Source organism: Microtus oregoni, unplaced genomic scaffold (assembly GCF_018167655.1).
Source record: "Microtus oregoni isolate MIOR12 unplaced genomic scaffold, Mior012 000005F_ref0000423, whole genome shotgun sequence".
Lineage (NCBI taxonomy): Eukaryota > Metazoa > Chordata > Mammalia > Rodentia > Cricetidae > Microtus > Microtus oregoni.
In genome coordinates, this window is record NW_024543064.1 from 30758754 (window position 1) to 30778142 (window position 19389).

General features: G+C 37.7%; 1 protein-coding gene across 7 annotated transcripts in view; it reads right to left on the reverse strand.

Annotated features, from left to right (window-relative positions):
- Positions 1-19389, reverse strand: part of Scmh1 (Scm polycomb group protein homolog 1) — a 130794-nt gene that overhangs the window by 88225 nt on the left and 23180 nt on the right. For all 7 annotated transcript variants that reach the window (XM_041651516.1, XM_041651511.1, XM_041651509.1 and 4 more), the window contains exon 2: positions 11293-11422. The gene's annotated coding sequence lies outside the window, so the exon portion shown is untranslated. The remainder of the gene's footprint in view (positions 1-11292; positions 11423-19389) is intronic.

A 19389-nucleotide genomic window follows, 5' to 3' on the forward strand; every position in this document is an offset into this window, starting at 1 on the left:
AAAGCTTGGCTGGGTATAGTAATCTGGGCTTGCATCCATGGTCTCTCAGTTTCTGCAGTACATCTATCCAGGACCTTCTGGCTTTCATGGTTTCCATGGAGAAGTCAGGTGTAAGTCTGATAGGTTTACCTTTATAAGTAATTTGGCCTTTTTCCTTTGCAGCTCTTAATATTCTTTCCTTATTCTGTATGCTTTGTGTTTTGATAATTATATGGCGAGGGGATGTTTTTTTTTTTTTGATCCAGCCTATTCGGTGTTCTGTATGCTTCTTGAACCTTCATAGGTATATCTTTCTTTAGGTTGGGAAAGTTTTCTTCTATAATTTTATTAAATATATTTTCTGGACCATTGAGCTGCACCACTTCTCCTTCTTCTACTCCTATTATTCTTAGATTTGGTCTTTTTATTGTGTCCCATATTTCCTGAATATTTTGTGATGAGAGTTTGTTGGACTTGCTGTTTTCTTTGATCAGTGTGTTTATTTTCTCTATGGTACCTTCAGAATCTGAGATTCTTTCTTCTACCTCTTGTATTCTGTTGGTTATGCTTGTTTCTGTAGACTCTGTTTGTTTACTTAAATTTTCCATGTCCAGCCGGCCCTCTGTGTTTTCTTCTTTGCCTCCATTTCAGTTTTCAAGTCTTGAACTGTTTCCATTATCTGTTTGATTGTTTTTCCTTGGTTTTCTAGGGTATCATTCACTGATTTATTCAATTCTTCAAACTTTCTTTTATATTTCTCATCCATTTCTATAAGGGCGTTTTTTACATGCTGTTTAAGGGCATCAATCACTTTCATGAAGTCAATCTTTTCTACTTCTTCTTGATTAAGGTGTTCATGTCCTCCCGTTGTGAGGTCGCTGGTTTCTGGTGGCTTCATGTTGCTTTTCAGCTTGTTGGGCAAATTTTTGCCTTAGCGTCTGCCCATCTCTTCTTCCAAATGCTCCCTTATGGATCTTCTTTTACAGGATCAGGTCTCCTTGCCTACCCAACTCTGGCTCTCCCCAACGTTGGCCCTCCTGGTGCCAAGAGATCAGGTCTCCGTGCTGGTTGGGCAGGTCGCAAATAAAGCCCCTACCCTGCTTGGTGCAGGCAGGCCATAGAAACAAAGGGGCTCCCGCCCGCTTGGGTGCCCCGAGGATTCGGATCCAGTGCCCAGACAGGCTGGGCTGGGTGATGTTACGTGCCGAAAGAGGGCGGTGGGGCTGAAGTGGGGAGGGTTCTGGATGGAAGCTGGGTGGGCTAGGAAGAAAGAGGCGGTATGCCGGGAATAGAGGCCCTGCAGAGAGCCCAAGAAGGATAGGGGGCCAAGGAACCTCTGAGCTCCGTGTCCCAGGCTGGCGCTGCGGGGCCAGAAACTCACCCCAACGCTGTCTCTCCTGGCGCCGAGAGATCAGGCCTCCGTGCTGGTGGGCAGGTCGCAAACAAAGCGCCTACCCTGCTTGGTGCAGGCAAGCCATAGAAACAAAGGGACTCCCGCCCGCTTGGGTGCCCAGATAAATAATTTAAACAGATGTATAACTCCTAAAGAAATAGAAGCAGCCATTAAGTCTGCCAATCAAAAAAAGCCCAGAGCTATACATTTTTAGCGCAGAATTCTACCAGTCTTTCAAAGAAGAATTAGTACCAATACTTCTTAAATTATTCTACAAAATAGAAACAGAAGGAGCAATGCCAAATTCATTTTATGAGGCTACAATCACCCTGATACCCAAACCACATAAAGACTCAACAGAAAAAAAAAAAGGATATTACAGACCAATAACCCTCATAAACACTGAAGCAAAAATACTCAATAAAACCCTGGCAAACCAAATCTAAGAACACGTCAAAAAGATCATCTTCCATGATCAAGTAGATTTTCTTCCAGAGATGCAGGGATGACTCAATATACGAAAACCTGTCAATGTAATCCACATGTAAACAAACTGAAGGAAAAAAAATACATGATCATCTTATTAGATGCCAAAAAACCCTTAACAAAATCCAACACCCCTTCAATGATTAAAGTCTTGGAGAGATTGGGGATATAAGAGACATACTTAAACATAATAAAGGCAATTTACAGCAAGCTGATAGCCAACATCAAATTAAATGGAGAAAAACTCAAAGCAATTTGGCACAGCCATATCTGATGGGAATGGCAAAAGTCATAAAGCCAGAACAGCTGCTTGACAAAGATCCAGCAAAGCTGAGCCTCACAATGGCCACTATGCCATTTCTGGTTTTGATCTCTGCATCTATCATGCTTGGAGAGGGGCATTTTTAATATTTTTACACTCCCTTTATGAGGCTCTGAGGTATTATTAAAGTATCTGTCCCTGCACTTACTCAGGAACAAGATAATCAGAACAAAGTAAACTTTAAAAAAGTCAACAAGATTCAGTGGGCTAGTGGAGCTGGCCACAGGATCTCTTCCCCAATACACTAATGTGATTATGTGGCATATACAGCAACAAAGTTAGATTAACTCTGCCCTACAGGGACATATATTGATAGAAAGAATGGTGTGGAAAGATGATAAAAGAATGAGGTGTCAGGGGCTGGAGAGATGGCTCAGAGGTTAAGAGCATTGCCTGCTCTTCCAGAGGTCCTGAGTTCAATTCCCAGCAACCACATGGTGGCTCACAACCATCTGTAATGAGGTCTGGTGCCCTCTTCATGTCCAGCAGGCATACAAACAGACAGAACACTGTATACATAATAAATAAATTAATTAAAAAAAATAAAATCATAAGTAAAAATTTAAAAAAAAAGCCACCAGTAAAAAAAAAAAAAAAGAATGATGAGGTGTCAGGACTTCCTTTCTTAGAAAAGTTAGCTCATGCAGAGTCACTGTGGTGTCATATGAGCAAGGAACAAAAGAATGACAGGATTAGACATATAAATAATTTCTATAAAGATATAAAGTATAAACACAGTATTGTGCCAGAAATTTAATAATAACTGCAGAAACTTTGGCCTGAGGGATTTTTCTTGGGCATTCTGACCATTAAGAGTTAATAATAGGGCTGGAGAGATGGCTCAGTGGTTAAGAGCATTGCCTGCACTTCCAAAGGTCCTGAGTTCAGTTCCCAGGAACCATCTGTAATGAGGTCTGGTGCCCTCTTCTGGCCTGCAGGCAGACATGCAGACAGAATATTATATACATAATAAATAAATAAATATTTTTAAAAAAGAGTTAATAATACAGCTGGGCAGTGGGGAGGCACACCTTTAATCCCAGCACTCGGGGAGGCAGAGGCAGGCGGATCTCTGTGAGGTTGAGGCCAGCCTGGTCCACAAGAGCTAGTTCCAGGACAGGCTCCAAAGCTACAGTGAAACCCTGTCTCGAACTGCCGCCCCCCCCCCCCCAAATAAGTTAATAATACACTGCTTGGGACACAGCAATCTGCCTGGGCTGGGTTGGAGATTTTCTATCTAGCATCCTCAAAACCTCAAGAGCTAAGTAGAAGTTGGGTCATAGGGTTCATGAGTAAAAATGATTGTAATAGATAGATCTAGATCCTCCTGCAACCTCGGAGTAACTCTAAAATATCTAACAAAATAGACTTCAAATTAAATCAATCAGAAGAGATGAAGAAAGACACTTTATACTCATAACAGGAACAACCCATCAAGATGAAGTCTCAATCCTCAACATCTATGCCCCTAATACAAGAACACCAAAATATGTAAAAGGAACATTACTAAAACTTAAACTGCACATTAAACCCCACACACTAATAGTAGGAGACTTCAACACTCCACTCTTGCCAATGGACAGGTCAATCAGACAGAAACTTAACAGAGAAAGAAATAAGAGAACTAATAGATGCCATGAATCAAATGGACTTAGCAGACATCTATAGAACATTTCACCCAAACACAAAAGAATATACTTTCTTCTCAGCACCTCATGGAAACGTCTCTAAAATTGACCACATACTAGGAAACAAAGCAAACCTCCACAGATACAAAAAATTTGAAGTAACCCCCTGTATCTTATTAGATCACCATAGTTTAAAGTTAGAATTTAACAACAACACCACTCTCAGAAAGCCCACCAGCTTATGGAAATTGAACAGTGAGCTACTGAAACACCTGTGGGTCAAGGAAGAAATAAAGAAATTAAAAACTTCTTAGAAATCAACGAAAATGAATGCACAATGTACCCAAACCTATAAGACACAATGAAAGCAGTGCTGACAGAAAAGTACATAGCACTAAATGCCTACACAAAGAAAGTGGAGAAAGCGTACACTAGTGACTTAACGGTATACCTGAAAGTCTAGAACAAAAAGAAGCAAGAGTCATCCAGGAGGAGTAGAAGACAGGAAATAATCAAATTAAGGACTGAAATAAAAAAAATAGAAACAAAGAAAACAATACAAAGAGAGAGAACATCCAAATTAACAAAATCAGAAATGAAAAGAGGACATAATAACAGACACTGAGGGAATTCAGAGAATATTAAGTCATACTACAAAAACCTGTACTCCACAAAATTGGAAAATGTAAAAGAAATGGACAATTTTCTGGATAGATACCATATACCAAAATTAAATAAAGATTAGGTGAACAATTTAAATAGACCTAACAAATGGCAAGGAAATAGAAGCTGTTATCAAAACCCTCCCAACCAAAAAAAGCCCAGGGCCGGATAGTTTTACTGCAGAATTCTACCAGAACTTCCAAGAAGAGCTAATACCTATACTCCTCAAAGTATTCCACATAATAGAAACAGAAGGAACATTGCCAAACTCTTTATACAAGGATACAGTTAAGCTGATACCAAAACCACACAAAGACTCAACCAAGAGAATTACAGACCAATCCCGCTCATGAACATAGATAATAAAATACTGGGAAACAGAATCCAAGAACACATTAAAAAAAATCATCCACCTTGATCAAGTTGGCTTCATCCCAGAGATTCAGGGATAGTTCAACATATGAAAGTCTATCAATGTATTCCATCATGTAAATAAACTGAAAAAAAGAAGCCATATGATCATCTCATTACATGCTGAAAAAGCATTTGACAAAATCCATCACCCCTTCATGATAAAGGTCTTGGAGAGATCAGGGATATAAGGAACATATCTAAACATAATAGAAGCAATATACAACAAACCAACAGCCAACATCAAATTAAATGGAGAGAGATTCAAAGCAATTCCACTAAAACCAGGAACAAGACAAGACTGTCACTTTCTCCATATCTATTCAACATAGTTCTTGGGGGAGTGGGAGGGAAATGGGAGGATGGGAGGAGGTGGAAGTTCTGGCTATCACAATAAGAAAACAAAAGGAGATCAAGGGGATCCAAAATGGAAAAGAAGAAGTCAAACTTTCATTATTTGCAGATGATATGATACTATATATAAGTGACCCCAAAAATTCTACCAGGGAACTCCTACAGTTGATAAATACCTTCAGTGATGTAGCAGAATATATTATCAATTAAAAAAACAGTAGCCCTCCTATATACAAATGATAAAGCTGAGAAAGAAATCAGAAAAACATCACTTTTGACAATAGCCACAAACAGCATGAAATATCTTGAGGTAACACTAACTGAAGAAGTGAAAGACCTATTCAACAAGAACTTTAAGTCTTTGAAGAAAGAAAGTGAAGAAGATACCAGAAAATAGAAAGATCTCCTGTGTTCTTGGACAGGTAGGATCAACATAATAAAAATGGCAATCTTATCAAAAGCAATCTATAGATTCAATGCAATCCCCACCAAAATCCCAATACAATTCTTCACAGATCTTGAAAGAACAATAATCAACTTCATATGGAAAAACAACCCAGGATAGCCAAAACAATCCTGTACAATAAAAGAATTTCTGGAGGCATCACAATCCCTGACTTCAAACTCTACTAAAGAGCTACAGTACTGAAAACAGCCTGGTATTGGCAGAAGAACAGACAGGAGAACCAATGGAACTGAATAGAAGACCTGGATATTAATCCACACACCTATGAACACCTGATTTTTGACAAAGAAGCTAAAGTTATACAATGGAAGAAAGAAAGCATCTTCAACAAATGGTGCTGGCATAACTGCATGTCAGCATGGAGAAGAATGAAAATAGATCTATATCTATCCCATGCACAAAACTCAAGTCCAAATGGATTAAAGACCTCAATATAAATCTGACCACATGGAACCTGATAGAAGAGAAAGTAGGAAATAGCCTTCAATACATGGGCATATGAGACCACTTCCTAAATATAACCCTGGCAACACAGACGCCGAGAACACTTAATAAATGGGACTTCGTGAAACTGAGAAGCTTGTGTAAAGCAAAGGACACGGTCAATAAGACTAAAAGGCAGCCTACTGAATGGGAAAAGATCTTTACCAACCCCACATCAGACAAAGGACTGAGCTACAAAATATATAAAGAACTCAAGTTATTAGACATCAAAATTCCAAATAACCCAGTTTTAAAAATGGGGTACAGAACTAAACAGAGAATTCTCAACAGAATTATCTCAAATGGCTGAAAGACATTTGAGGAAATGTTCAACATCCTTAGCCATCAAGGAAATGCAAATCAAAACAACTCTGAGATACCATCTAACACCTGTCAGAATGGCTAAGATCAAAAACACCAATGATAGCTTATGCTGGAAAGAATGTGGAGTAAGGGGAACACTCTTCCATTGCTGGTGGGAATGCAAACTTGTACAACCACTTTGGAAATCAGTATGGTGGTTTCCCTTCAATGTAAATTTTTATTATCAAATTATTTTATGACATATGAAACTAGCTGTAAAGCAATATATTCTTTTTAAAAATGTTGAATACAATAAGATGGATGAAGTGCTGCAGATACTCCCATCCCTGCTGACACGTGGTGGCTGCTAGCAAAACATAGGGGACCACTACTTCCTGAAAGCCATCGACCAATACTGGCATGAGGATTGCCTCAGCTGTGACCTCTGTGGGTGCTGACTGGGAGAGGTGGGGCGGCACCTCTACTACAAGCTGGGACAGAAGTTGAGCAGCAGAGACTATCAGGCTTTTTGGTCAAGATGGTCTCTGCGCTTCCTGTGACAGCGGATCCATGTCTATGAGATAACAATATGCGTGAAAGACAAAGTGTATCACGTGAAGTGCTTCAAGTGTGCTGCCTGCCAGAAGCATTTCTGTGTTGGCGACAGATACCTCCTCATCAATTCTGACATTGTGTGTGAACAGGACGTCTACGAGTGGACTAAGATCAATGGGATCATCTAGGCAGAGTCCCCGGCACCTTTGGGGAGGTGTTCGGTGAAAACACTGGCTCTGTTGGGTTCATTTTTGGGCACTTTGGTAACCTGAGGGTCGGTGAGGCATGACTTAGGAGACTGGACTCTCCTTGAGCACTAAGACATAGCATCCACATGACAAAATGCAAAGGCCAAGACTTCAGTGACAAAAGGACCAACTCTTAGAGAGAATTTGTGGTCACAGGCTATCCACAGTAACTGACAAGATTAGTGGAGGAAACGTTTGGGGACCAGTATGCACTGCGCCATCAAGATAGGATTTCCCAGATAAGCAGTGTTGGGTAAAGACTAGATGTAACCATGGCATTTATGGACTAGAGATGTGCAATTGACTTCTTCCTGGCTTTGTAACTACCCTATTCTAGTCACTGTCCTTTACACAAAAAAAGGAAAGAGAGAATAGCAGGCATTCTTTTTTTTCTTGGTCATCTTCCCATGGCCTAAAGCTTTGGAGCCAAGGGAAATTGCATGGAAATACATTTCTGTTGGGAATGAAATACACACCTTTCAATCAAACAAATATTTAAAGCAAAGATGATTAATCACAACCTGATAAATCACAGGGAGCATAGCTGGATGAAGGAAGGCTTTAAGGTTTTTATATTAATTTCATTTCAGATTCAACTAATACCTACTATACACAAGTATTAGGCCAGTATAACTGTCTCATATATATCATATCAGGTATTATCAGTATCTTTTTAAAGGTGAGAAATTAGGATGTAGTAAGGTTAATCATGCCAGAGAGGAGAAAGATTTGTTGGTTGGACCAGAGCAAGAAAAGATAAATATACAATAACATTCTACAAAAAAGTTAATGCACAAATAAATTGAAATAATATCTGGGGGAACCTCCTTACTAGCTGTTGGTCAAAAGACCCCTAAGGTCCCTAGAACAATACAGATATTTTGCCACTGTTCTACAATGCTCATCAGAACTTGATGGGAAGACCATGTAAGTTTAACCACACATTTACAGAACACAGAGAAATCAAGCTGGACCTGAGCTGGAAGCTTCCTTTTTGCTGGCTACCTCTCATGCTATCAGAAGGTGCCATGAAGGCTACTGGGGGAAAAATATTCAACAAGTCTTACTCATCTGTGAACCCTGCAAGCTACAGTAGTGACCTGCCAAGAGTCATGCAGTGGCTTTCTGATTTGAGGCCCAATCCACAGAAGGGAACCCATTCTGGTACTGTAAACCTACTAAAGAACCCATGACTGGGGAGGGTCATAGGCCTTAGTATTGTTTTGCTAAATGGACAAGTTGTCAAACTGCCTTCTAACTGCCAGAGTTTATACCCACAGATTGGTGCTGTTCTCAAATTTTGTCAGAGAAGCTTCTCACTGGTGCTGGAAGCAGTTAATGAAGAGATTCAAAACAAGTCAACACGCCAAGAATAAGTGACAGCGCTCTACCCTAAATAGAACATCTACATAACTCCTTCCAAGACTCAGGGAACATTTTCGGAGAGGGGGGCAGAAAGAATATAAGAGCCAAATAACAAGGAAGTGTGCTGTGAAAAGGGTCTTAAGAATACAACATGGGGCCCACAGCAGCTGTGGTTACATGCACAAGACCAGCCAAGACTGGGCCAGCCAGCATTTCATCATGGATGAAGGGGGGGTTCATACGGCCTCACCTGTCATCTAAGGGACTACTGGCAGTTAGTGGCTGCTGTGAGGGAAGTGTCATTTTCTTCAGTGGAAAGTTGCCCACACTACAGTAAATAACACCCTGCTTATGCTCGTGCAAGCAAGCAGAAAAGACATGAAAGGAGGAGGGGAACTTCTTGGGAAGAAAAAAGGATTCAGCAGAAGATGAAGGGGGAATATGCAAGGTAAAAGGGGTGAAAATAATTAAAATTAATTATATACATATATGAAATTGTCAAAGAAAAATAGAAATAACACTTGTAACCCTGCTTATGTAGGTTTATTCATTCAACAAATATTTATCATTTACTATTTATCAGTCACTACTCTAAATATTGAGATTTATCACTGAATAAAGCAGACAGAGACTCCAGATTATATTCTATGGTGTGGTCATCAGGGATTTCAAAAAATCTTTTTTTAAAAAAAAAAAATTAGAGACATCTTTTCTTGAAGATTTTACTATTTACTTATATGTATGTGTGTGTACCTGTGCATGCATGAATATGTGGGTGTGTGTGGCTTCCTATGGAGGTCAAAAGGGGGCATCAGATCCCTTGGATCTGGAGTTATGGGGTTACTGGAGTTACATATGACATGGGTTTGAAATTCAAACTGGAGTCCTTTGAAGAGTAGCAAGTTTTCTTAACTGTTGAATCATCTCCCCAGATTCTTATCTAAGGCATTTCTTTAATTAATTTATTTTTCATTTATTTTATATACTGACTGCAGTTTCCCCTTCCTCCTACCACCCCCCCACCATCTCCTCTGTTTCTGTTCAGAAAGGGAAAGGCCTATCATGGGTATCAATAAACCATGGCATATCAAGTTGAGGTAGGACTAAGCTTCTCGTTTTGTATTAATGTTGGGCAAGGCAATCCAATATGGGGCATAGGTTCCTAAAAGCTAGCTCAAGTGATCTGAGACATCTTAAAGAATATTCATTGCAAGGAGGTACATGTCAAAAACTTTTAGATAATGGCATGTGCCCTGTGGTTACTCATACCCTAAAATGAGCAAGCTGAGTACTTACAATGTGGCTATGACAGCTGAAGAAGGGAATATACACTTTAGGGTATTTTTATTCATTTAAATTTAAAAAACCATGACTCCCGAGAAAGCTTTATGTATATTTGAAAAAAATTTTAAAGATATTTAGAACAAATCAGTATGTGAACTTACTTTTCCAATTGTGATCTTCCCCCCCCCCCCCGCCCCGCTTCTTTTAGATTTAGTTTATATGCACGAGTGTTTGCTTGAACGTTTTTACAATGTGTGTGCCTATAGATGATTGTAAGCCACTATGTGAGTACCAGGAACCATGGCTATGTCCTAGAAGATCAAGTGTTCCCAACTGGTGAGATATCTCTCCAGCCTGTAATTATTTTTAAAATATAAATACAAGTTAAGTATTTCTGATAAAACTTAGGACCTGAATTACAATGTGCTAAATAGATTGTAAACACCTTTTCATTAGACTTTTATGTTGATTGTGTAAAAAAATGTTTTAGATATAAAAAATTAAGTGCATTATTAAATTAGTTTTTCTTGTTTCATGTCTTTTTTAATGTGACTGCTGGAAAATTTGAAATTATATATATGATTGCACTGATCTTTACTGGCGAATGCCATTTTGGACAGTTATGGTTCAGTTTGGCCAGGGAATAAGACCTATGTGTAAAAGCATGGCTACACATTTTAATGATACTTAAATAAGTTGAAGCAAAATGACCAGCATGAAAGGCTGGGAGTGGAGGAGCATCCCTTTAATCCTAGTAATTGGGAGGCAGCAGCAGATGAATCTCTGTGAGTTTAAGGCCAGCCTGGTCGATAAGGCAAGTACCAGGCCAGCCAGGGCTACAAAGTGAAACCTTGTCTCAAAAAATAAAAATCATTAGAGTTTAGATCTTTTTTCCATTCTTAATAATCTTCAGTCTGGCCAAAAGACAAACAGTTTCAGCTATTTAAAAATTAAACTTCCAATCTCCTCTCCCAACTTGGAAAATTCATGATAATAACACAAAAATGGCATTATAGGTATAAAGAGAAGGAAAGAGAGCCTAGAGAGATGAGTCAGCCATTAAAAACACATACTGCTCTTGTAGGAGACTAGACTTTGGTTCCCAACACCCATGTCAGGTGGCTATACCTCCTGTCACTCCAGTTCCAGGACATCCAATACCCTCTTCTGAACTCCACAGGCACCTTACTCATTTTCACAAAACCACATGCAGATAGATATATACACCAAATTTAAAAATAAACTAAATGGAAAAGGATAATGACTTTGGTTAGTAACAAGGAATTTCTTAAATTCACTCTTTGTGGCCTCCTTAATTCTACTTACTGTTAGAATGCATAATGAACACTTACCACTAGGCTGCATAGTCAATGGACTAAAAACTAAGCAAGCAGAGAAGAGGCTTCAAACTTATTCCTGGATTCACCTATATCTTGCTCTGACCGCTGACAAGTCAGTTTCTCTGTATATTAATTTCTCCATCTGTAAAGAAAGGTGTGGAGAGAAAACAGTTAAAATTCTATGGTGAGACCTTTAAGTACTAATATTAGGCTGCACTATTAAGAAAAAATATTCAATGCATAGTTTTACTATTAAGAGTATCTCAGAGTGGGAAGGTAACTTATAACAAGTACCACAAGTACAACGGAAGCCTTTATATGCATAGAAATAAATATAAATATTTTCTATATTTGTTCATATGCAAATATTGAATATAAACAGTTTCCAACTAAACAAACTGAAAATTCAAAAGTCACAAAAACCATTAATAAGGATTATAAACTAAATTCTACCATACATATTTTGAAATCTTAGCCCTATAATTTGAATGTATTTATAGACACATTTTGTAAGTGGGTAATTACTGTAAAGTAAAATCACAGTAATAATAGGGGTTAGTGTCCACTGTATTGGATAGTGCAGATATACAGAATATAAAGGGAACACTTCCCCATTGCTGGTGGAGTGCAAACTTGTATGGCCACTCTGGAAATCAGTATGGTGGTTTCTCAAAAAATTGGAAATCAATCTACCTCAAGACCCAGCAATACCACTCTTGGACATATACCCAAAGATGCTCAATCATACCACAAGGTATCTTAGCTTCAAAATTTGAGTCTAAGGATATGTTACTTTGGAAAAGAGGTTCTGTTTTTGTTCCACAGAAGACGAGAACCTCTGAATTCCTTCCAGATTAATGTGGTCTGATAGAACAAGAGCCCCTGAAAGGTCTCTATGAACCCTAAAAATACTTTGCCCAACAAATAGTAGGAAGCAGTTTGGAGAAAACTATGCCCAAATTCCCAAAGTGATTGTTTATAAATGTTTGTTTTCATTTAAAAGGGGATATGAAGCCGGGCGGTGGTGGCGCACGCCTTTAATCCCAGCACTTGGGAGGCAGAGGCAGGCGGATCTCTGGGAGTTCGAGACCAGCCTGGTCTACAAGAGCTAGTTCCAGGACAGGCTCCAAAACCACAGAGAAACCCTGTCTCGGAAAAAAAAAAAAAAAAAAAAAAAAGGGGATATGATATAGAGATGAATACTTTGCACTGATATGGCTCTTGGTCTATTGATACAGATTTAAGGTCAATGCTGTTACACTGTATGTATTTCTGCTCTTGTTTATATGTTGTATTATGTTGATACAGTTCATTTAAAAATGTAATGTATAATTAAATTTAATGGATTAATACATAGCCATTTATAAAAGTCAAACCTGTAGTCATGTTTTCATTAGGTTTTTCTAGATATACAGAGATATATTTCAGTTAGACAGATAATCTTCAACGCTTCAAAGACCTCCAGAATATGGCATTTAAAAGGTTTTAAGAACTTAAACTTTTCTCAACAGTGAGACATGTCTGCTTCTGGCAGTACCAATTACTTCAGAGAGGTTGATTGGCATTGAAAAAACTTGTTAAGGAATTTTCCTTCATTGTGATAAGTTAGCCATTTGGGCAAGAAACTGCTCTTGCTTAGACTGCTTGATGATATACTGTATGAACTGAACATGTAGGACCACAGAAAAGTGACTGCTGAACTTTCCAAAAGATGGGATGGTCCTTCAGGGTTCCTGCTTCACAGAAGAAACTGCCATACATTCTGCAGGACATAGAAAAAAGCAACTAGCCGAGCGATAGTGGTGCATGCCTTTAATCCCAGCACTCGGGAGGCAGAGGCAGGTGGATCTCTGTGAGTTCGAGACCAGCCTGGTCTACAGAGCTAGTTCCAGGACAGACTCCAAAGCCACAGAGAAACCCTGTCTCGAAAAACCAAAAAAAAAGAAAGAAAGAAAGAAAGAAAGAAAGAAAGAAAGAAAAAAGCAACTAATGAACTTTGTTAGTACAAGGAAAAACATTTTTAACTTTCCTGCTTCATGTAAAAATATGTCAGGCAGCGAGATGCCTCTGTCAACTCCAGAGTTCTGGAAGTTGCTTACAATACACTTCCTGTTTACTTAGGTAATATAATATCCTTCTGAATCTTTGGTGGGGTTGAAGAATAGTTATACTTTTCCTTAGTTATGATAAAATATAAATTAGATATAACACTTTAGACTTACAAAGAAATATTGTAACTGTAATTCTTGTTTGGTAACTATTTTATTATATGTAATGTTACTATATTAAGTTAAAAGCATCCTTTTTATTTAAGCAGAAAAGGGGAGATGATGTGGGATGTCTTTCTGTATATGTGTTGCTTTTATTGGCTAATGAATGAATCTACTTTGGCCTATGGCAGGGCAGAATATAGCCAGGCTGGAAGAGATATAGAGAGAAAGTAGGCAGAGGGAATGAGACACTATTTAGTTCCTGAAGGAAAAATCATCAGCAAAAATGCACCTTTTCATATTAAGTCTTCAAAATCTGGTATGTGATTGTAATTCATATCCATTTAAATGAGAAGTTTTAATTAGAAAATCACAAACTGTATTTCAGTATTTTAAAGTTTATAGTTGAAAAGCATCTCACTCAAGTTATTCAAATCATACTTAAATTTTTCCAAGAACTTAAATGAAGATTAGTTTCTGATTTAAAGTTATAGTAAGTTTAAAAAATAGTATTTCAAGTAACACCCAACTGCACATCTTATGGGACAAAAGCTTGAAAGAATAAATATTAATAATAGACCTCTATTAAGTGTTTATCATGTACCAAATTTTCTCTAAACATTTCACATGTATTAAGATGTTCGATTCTCCCTATTCTATAAGGTCAAGTATTATTGTTTTCACAGTAGTAATGAAGACAGCACTGTAAAAAGAGGTCTGAAAATTTGTTCAAGTTTACACATTTAGTTAATGGTACAATTACTCACAAGCAATAGAATCTGGTCAAATTTCTTACCTCTATGGTATGATGGCTTTTTTTTTTTTTAAAGAAAACTAGAATACTTCATTTTACTTAGCAGAAAATGCAATCTCTTATATATCCTCTAGTTAGAAGTTCTCAGTATTGACCATCTTATAGTCTTGTCTTGATTATATGTCAATGTAAATTTGACCATGTCATTCTCATTTAAAATCTTTCAAAGGCCTACAGAGTACCATGTGATCTGGCCCTGAGCTACCTCTCTTCTGCCCCATCTCCTAGCTCTCATCACTCACTCTAAGCTCCAGCCATGGAGTCTTCTCAGCCTCACTTGAGAGGCCAAGAATCTGCATTACTTGGACTGTTTCATTCTTCTATTCACACTTGGCAAACTTTTTATTTTCCAGATCTCAGTTTAAATGTAAGCCCCTCAGAGAAACCTTCTTTGGCCTATCACTCAAGCCTTCTATTTTTCTTTAGTTATCTACATAGTAATTAGCACTATTAAATATTTTCTACACCTATTATTTGTCTCTCCCAACAGGGCCTTTGTCTTTGTAATTTATTCAGTCCTAGAGCTCAACACCTGGAATATATTAGCATGGAGGAGACAGTATTTATGAATTAAATGAAAGTATGCCAATAACCAAGAAAATAGTATAAATTTTTAAAATATAGGATAAGAAAGAAGAAAGTAATCATGCTTGAAATCTTAAAATATTTTACTTGGAAGGATTGTAATTAGAACCCATGAGTAAATTTCTAAGAGAATCACAGTTAATGAAAACCTCCTAAAATTAAACAAAAAAGCTGACTACTTTAGTATCTATCTGTAAGTCACTGAAATTTGATAGGATCATTATTTAAAGATACCTTCATGATGGAAGGAATTGAGAAATATAATCATAATTTAATTCACCTTTACAAGAACTTATTAAGGAAATCTACATGACGCAAGACAAATTCTAACTGATTAAGAGTCATTTAAAAGCCATGCATTGAAATGATGAAAGATTTTAAAAATATATTACATGGCTGCTTAGCACTGGAAATAGGGAAGTGCCACCAAAAAACTGTAAACTTGGAAGAATTTTCGTAATATAAAACACAGATTTCTGGAGAAAATAATTCAAAGCTGATTGTCTCTAAACAAATACAGAAAAGCAAAACAAAACTTGTTTATTACTTGGATACATTAGAAGGTCTAATTTTCCTAAGGAGTGGGGATGGGTAGAACTAAGATTCCAAACCCCATGCTAGCACCCCACTCTACACGCAAGTTCTAGCTGCAGAGTCGGTCATGGGGCTACTAGGTCCAAATCATGCAAGATTGTTTTTATTAAGTTTAAAAGTTCTTTAAAGGGAAAAGGCAAAAACTAAACTTTAAAACACCTATTCTAAATGTGATGGACTAAAAAGATCAGCTAAAGGTGTTCTACAGAAAGTGCAATAATTTCAGAACACAGAACCCCCCACAAAATACAAAACAAAACAAAATACCAATGACAACAACAACAAAACAGGGTTTCTCTGTGTAACCTTTTCCATCCTAGAACTCACTCTGTAGACCAGGCTGGCTCCCAAATCCTAGGATTAAAGGTGAGCGCCACCACCATCAAGCTTCAAAAATATGTTAAACTGAAACAATGAAAGAACACAGCAGAAGCCACTTCCATCTTTCCCATTCCCCTCCTCATATCTGGTCATAAAACCTGAGGTTTTCTTACTTTCCTCAACACAAAGTCCTAAGACCATGAGAATAAAAGGTGCCTCCTATACCAGAGGTTAAGTTATCAAAGGCAGAAATGCCAGGAAACATTCGAACACTCTGTCAGGGTCTAGTTGCTGAAGCCTCTAGGTTATGTTTATTATACCTCATCCTTTTTGTTCAATTTTATTTCTCCCTGACTACATCACTAAATGTGGCATAAAAATACACAAACCACTAAGTATTATGTCATCATAAAACTTAGCTAAGTTAAATAAATGATCTTATCTTGTCAATATGTCTTTCATTTTGTAGAGGCTCAGAGTAACTTAACCAAATTATTTGGGTATCTATATTAAGCCTAAGTTGGAGATCAAAATACACACAGAGACTTAAACACATGAACACTTAAATCATCTGTATCATTTACTTTTGATGTTTTGGTTGAGAGTCTAGCCTTCAATGGCTGAGCTCTCTCTTCAACCCTTTTGTCACTTACGTGAAAGGTATCCAACAAAGTAGTAATCAGACATACATGGAGAGGCACTTTAAATAATGAGCATAATTAAATACACTTATAAAACCTAACTATATAAATATATCATCCTTATAATTGTATACATAAGTGACCCAAAAAATTCTACTAGGGAACTCCTACAGCTGATAAACAGCCTCAGTAATGTGTGACATGGCAGGATACAAGATTAATGCAAGAAAATATCAGTAGCCCTCCTATATATAAAAGATAATCAGGCTGACAAAGAAATCAGAGAAACAACACCCTTGGGTAACTCTAACCAAACAAGTGAAAGACCTGTATGACAAGAAAGTCTTCGGAGAAAGAAACTAAAGAAGATATCAGAAGATGGAAAGATCTCCCATGCTCTTTGATAGGTAGGATTAACATAGTAAGAAAGGCAATTTGCAGACGCAATCTACAGATTCAATACAATCTCCATCAAAATCTCATCACAATTCTTCACAGACCTTGAGAAAACAATACTTAACTTCATATGGGGAAAAAAAACAACACAGGATAGCTAAAACAATCCTGTACAATAAAGAAACTTAGGAGGCAACACCACTGCCAACTTCAAGCTCTACTATAGAGCTATAGTAATAAAAACAAGTTGGTACTGACATACAAACAAGACACATGGATCAATAGAATCGAATCAAAAACCCTGACATAAATCAACACACCTAAAAACATCTGATCTTTGACAAAGAAGCCAAAATTATACAATAGGGAAAAAAATTTTCAACAAATGATGCTGGCCTAACTATATGTCAACATGTAGATTCCAGATTCATATTGATGCATATCCATAGCAGTGCACAAAACTCAAGTCCAAGTGGATCAAAGGCCTCAACATAAATTCAGCTACGCTGAAACTGACAGAAGAGAAAGTGGAAAGCAGCCTTGAACAAACTGGCACAGGAGACCACTTCCTGAATATAACACCAGTAGCACAGACACTGAGATTGACAATTAATAAATGGAAGCTCCTGAAACTGAGAAACTTCTGTAAGGCAAAGGACATGGTCAATAAGATAAAACAGCAGCCTATAAAAAGGAAAAAGATCTTCACCAACCCCACATCTGACAGAGGGTTGATCTCCAAAATATATAAAGAACTCAAGAAATTAGACATCAAAATACCATAATTCAATTTTAAAAAATGGGGTACAGATCTAAGCAGAGAATTTTCAACAGAAGAAAATGGCTGAAAGACATCTAAGAAAATGTTCAACATCTTTAGTCATCAGGAAAATACTAATCAAAATGACTCTGAGATATTATCTTATACTTGTCAGAATGGATAAGATCAAAACCACTGATGATAGCTTATGCTGGAGAAGATGTGGAGTAATGGGAACATTTCTCTATCACTGATAGGAATGCAAATTTGTACAGCCGCTTTGGAGAATCAGTTTGGTGGTTTCTCAGAAAACTGAGAATCAATCTGCCTCAAGACCCAGTGATACTACTCTTTGGCATACACCCAAAGGATGCTCAATCATACCGCAAGGACATTTGCTCAATCATGTTCATAGCAGCATTATTCATAGTAGCCAGAACATGGAAGCAACCTAGATGCCCCTCAATGGAAGAATGGATAAATACACAATGGAGTATTACTCAGTGGTAAAAAACAACAATGGCATCATAAAATTTGCACGCAAATAAGTAGAACTAGGAAAAAAAAATCATCCTGAGAGAGGTAACCAGATCCAGAAAGACACACATGGTATGTACTCACTCATAAGTGAATACTAGATGTAAAGTAAATGATAACTAGGCTATGTTGTGATGCCTCATTCCCTATGTTGGGATGCCTCACTCAGACTTGATGTAGGCGGGAAGAGCCTGGATTTCCCTCAACTTGATAGACCATGCTTTGTTGACTCTCATGGGAGGCCTTACCTTTTCTGAGGAGTGTATGAGAGGGGGTAGGAAGGAGGTGGGGAAAAGAGAAAAAGAAAATAGGAAGGAGGGGAAACTGGTTGGTATGTAAATTTAAATAATCCAGTTTCAAAATCCTTTATAATTTTCAGTCATCTAACTCACATATTGACCTATTTGTATTATTTATTTGTATATTGGTACAGGAAAATTGTCTGTATTCTGTCTATCATGTTTTAAATAAATGCTGATTGGCCAGGCAGGAAATATAGATGGAAAAACCAGACAGGAAGTAAAAATGATGCAATGAGAACAGGAGAATTCTGGGAAGGAGGAAGTTGATTCCTCCCACTCCTGCCCAGACTCCAGAGAAGCAAGATGTGAGCTGCCCTGCTGAGAAAGGTACTGAGCCACGTGGCTAGCATAGATAAGAACAATGGGTTAATATAAGCTCCAAGAGCTAATACGTAGCCTGAGCCAATGGGCCAATCAGCTTTATAACTTATAGAGATCTCTGTGTGATTTTTTTGGGGGGCTTGCTGGCTGTGGGGTACCGGGCAGGACAGAAACCCCAACAAGCAGGACCTACATGTTACAGTATATTTATATGCACCAAACTTAAAGTTTTAAGATTTGCTTCAAGATATTTTCCCAGATCATTTTCTCCCCTTTCTTTTCTTCCTCCAAGTTGTTCTAAAAGATTCACAACACTTTGCCTCATCTGCTATAGATGAACTCTAAGTTGCTAACTTACAACTCTACCTTTACAGTTTCACTGAAAAATCACTGAAACCTCTTTTTCAGCCTTCCTGACTCTTTTCCCTTGGTAAACAATTCCTCTTCTATACTACATTATAGTGAGTTCAAACTTAGAACAAATGTAAAATTTTTAAAATAAAATTTCAAATACACTCTTACTAGCACATAGTACTCAAACAGCATTTGGATTTTGCAAAGTATGTGTTCCAAAGGGAATAAAACAGAAACCTCAAACCTTTAAACTAAGTTGTGCACAACAATGGCA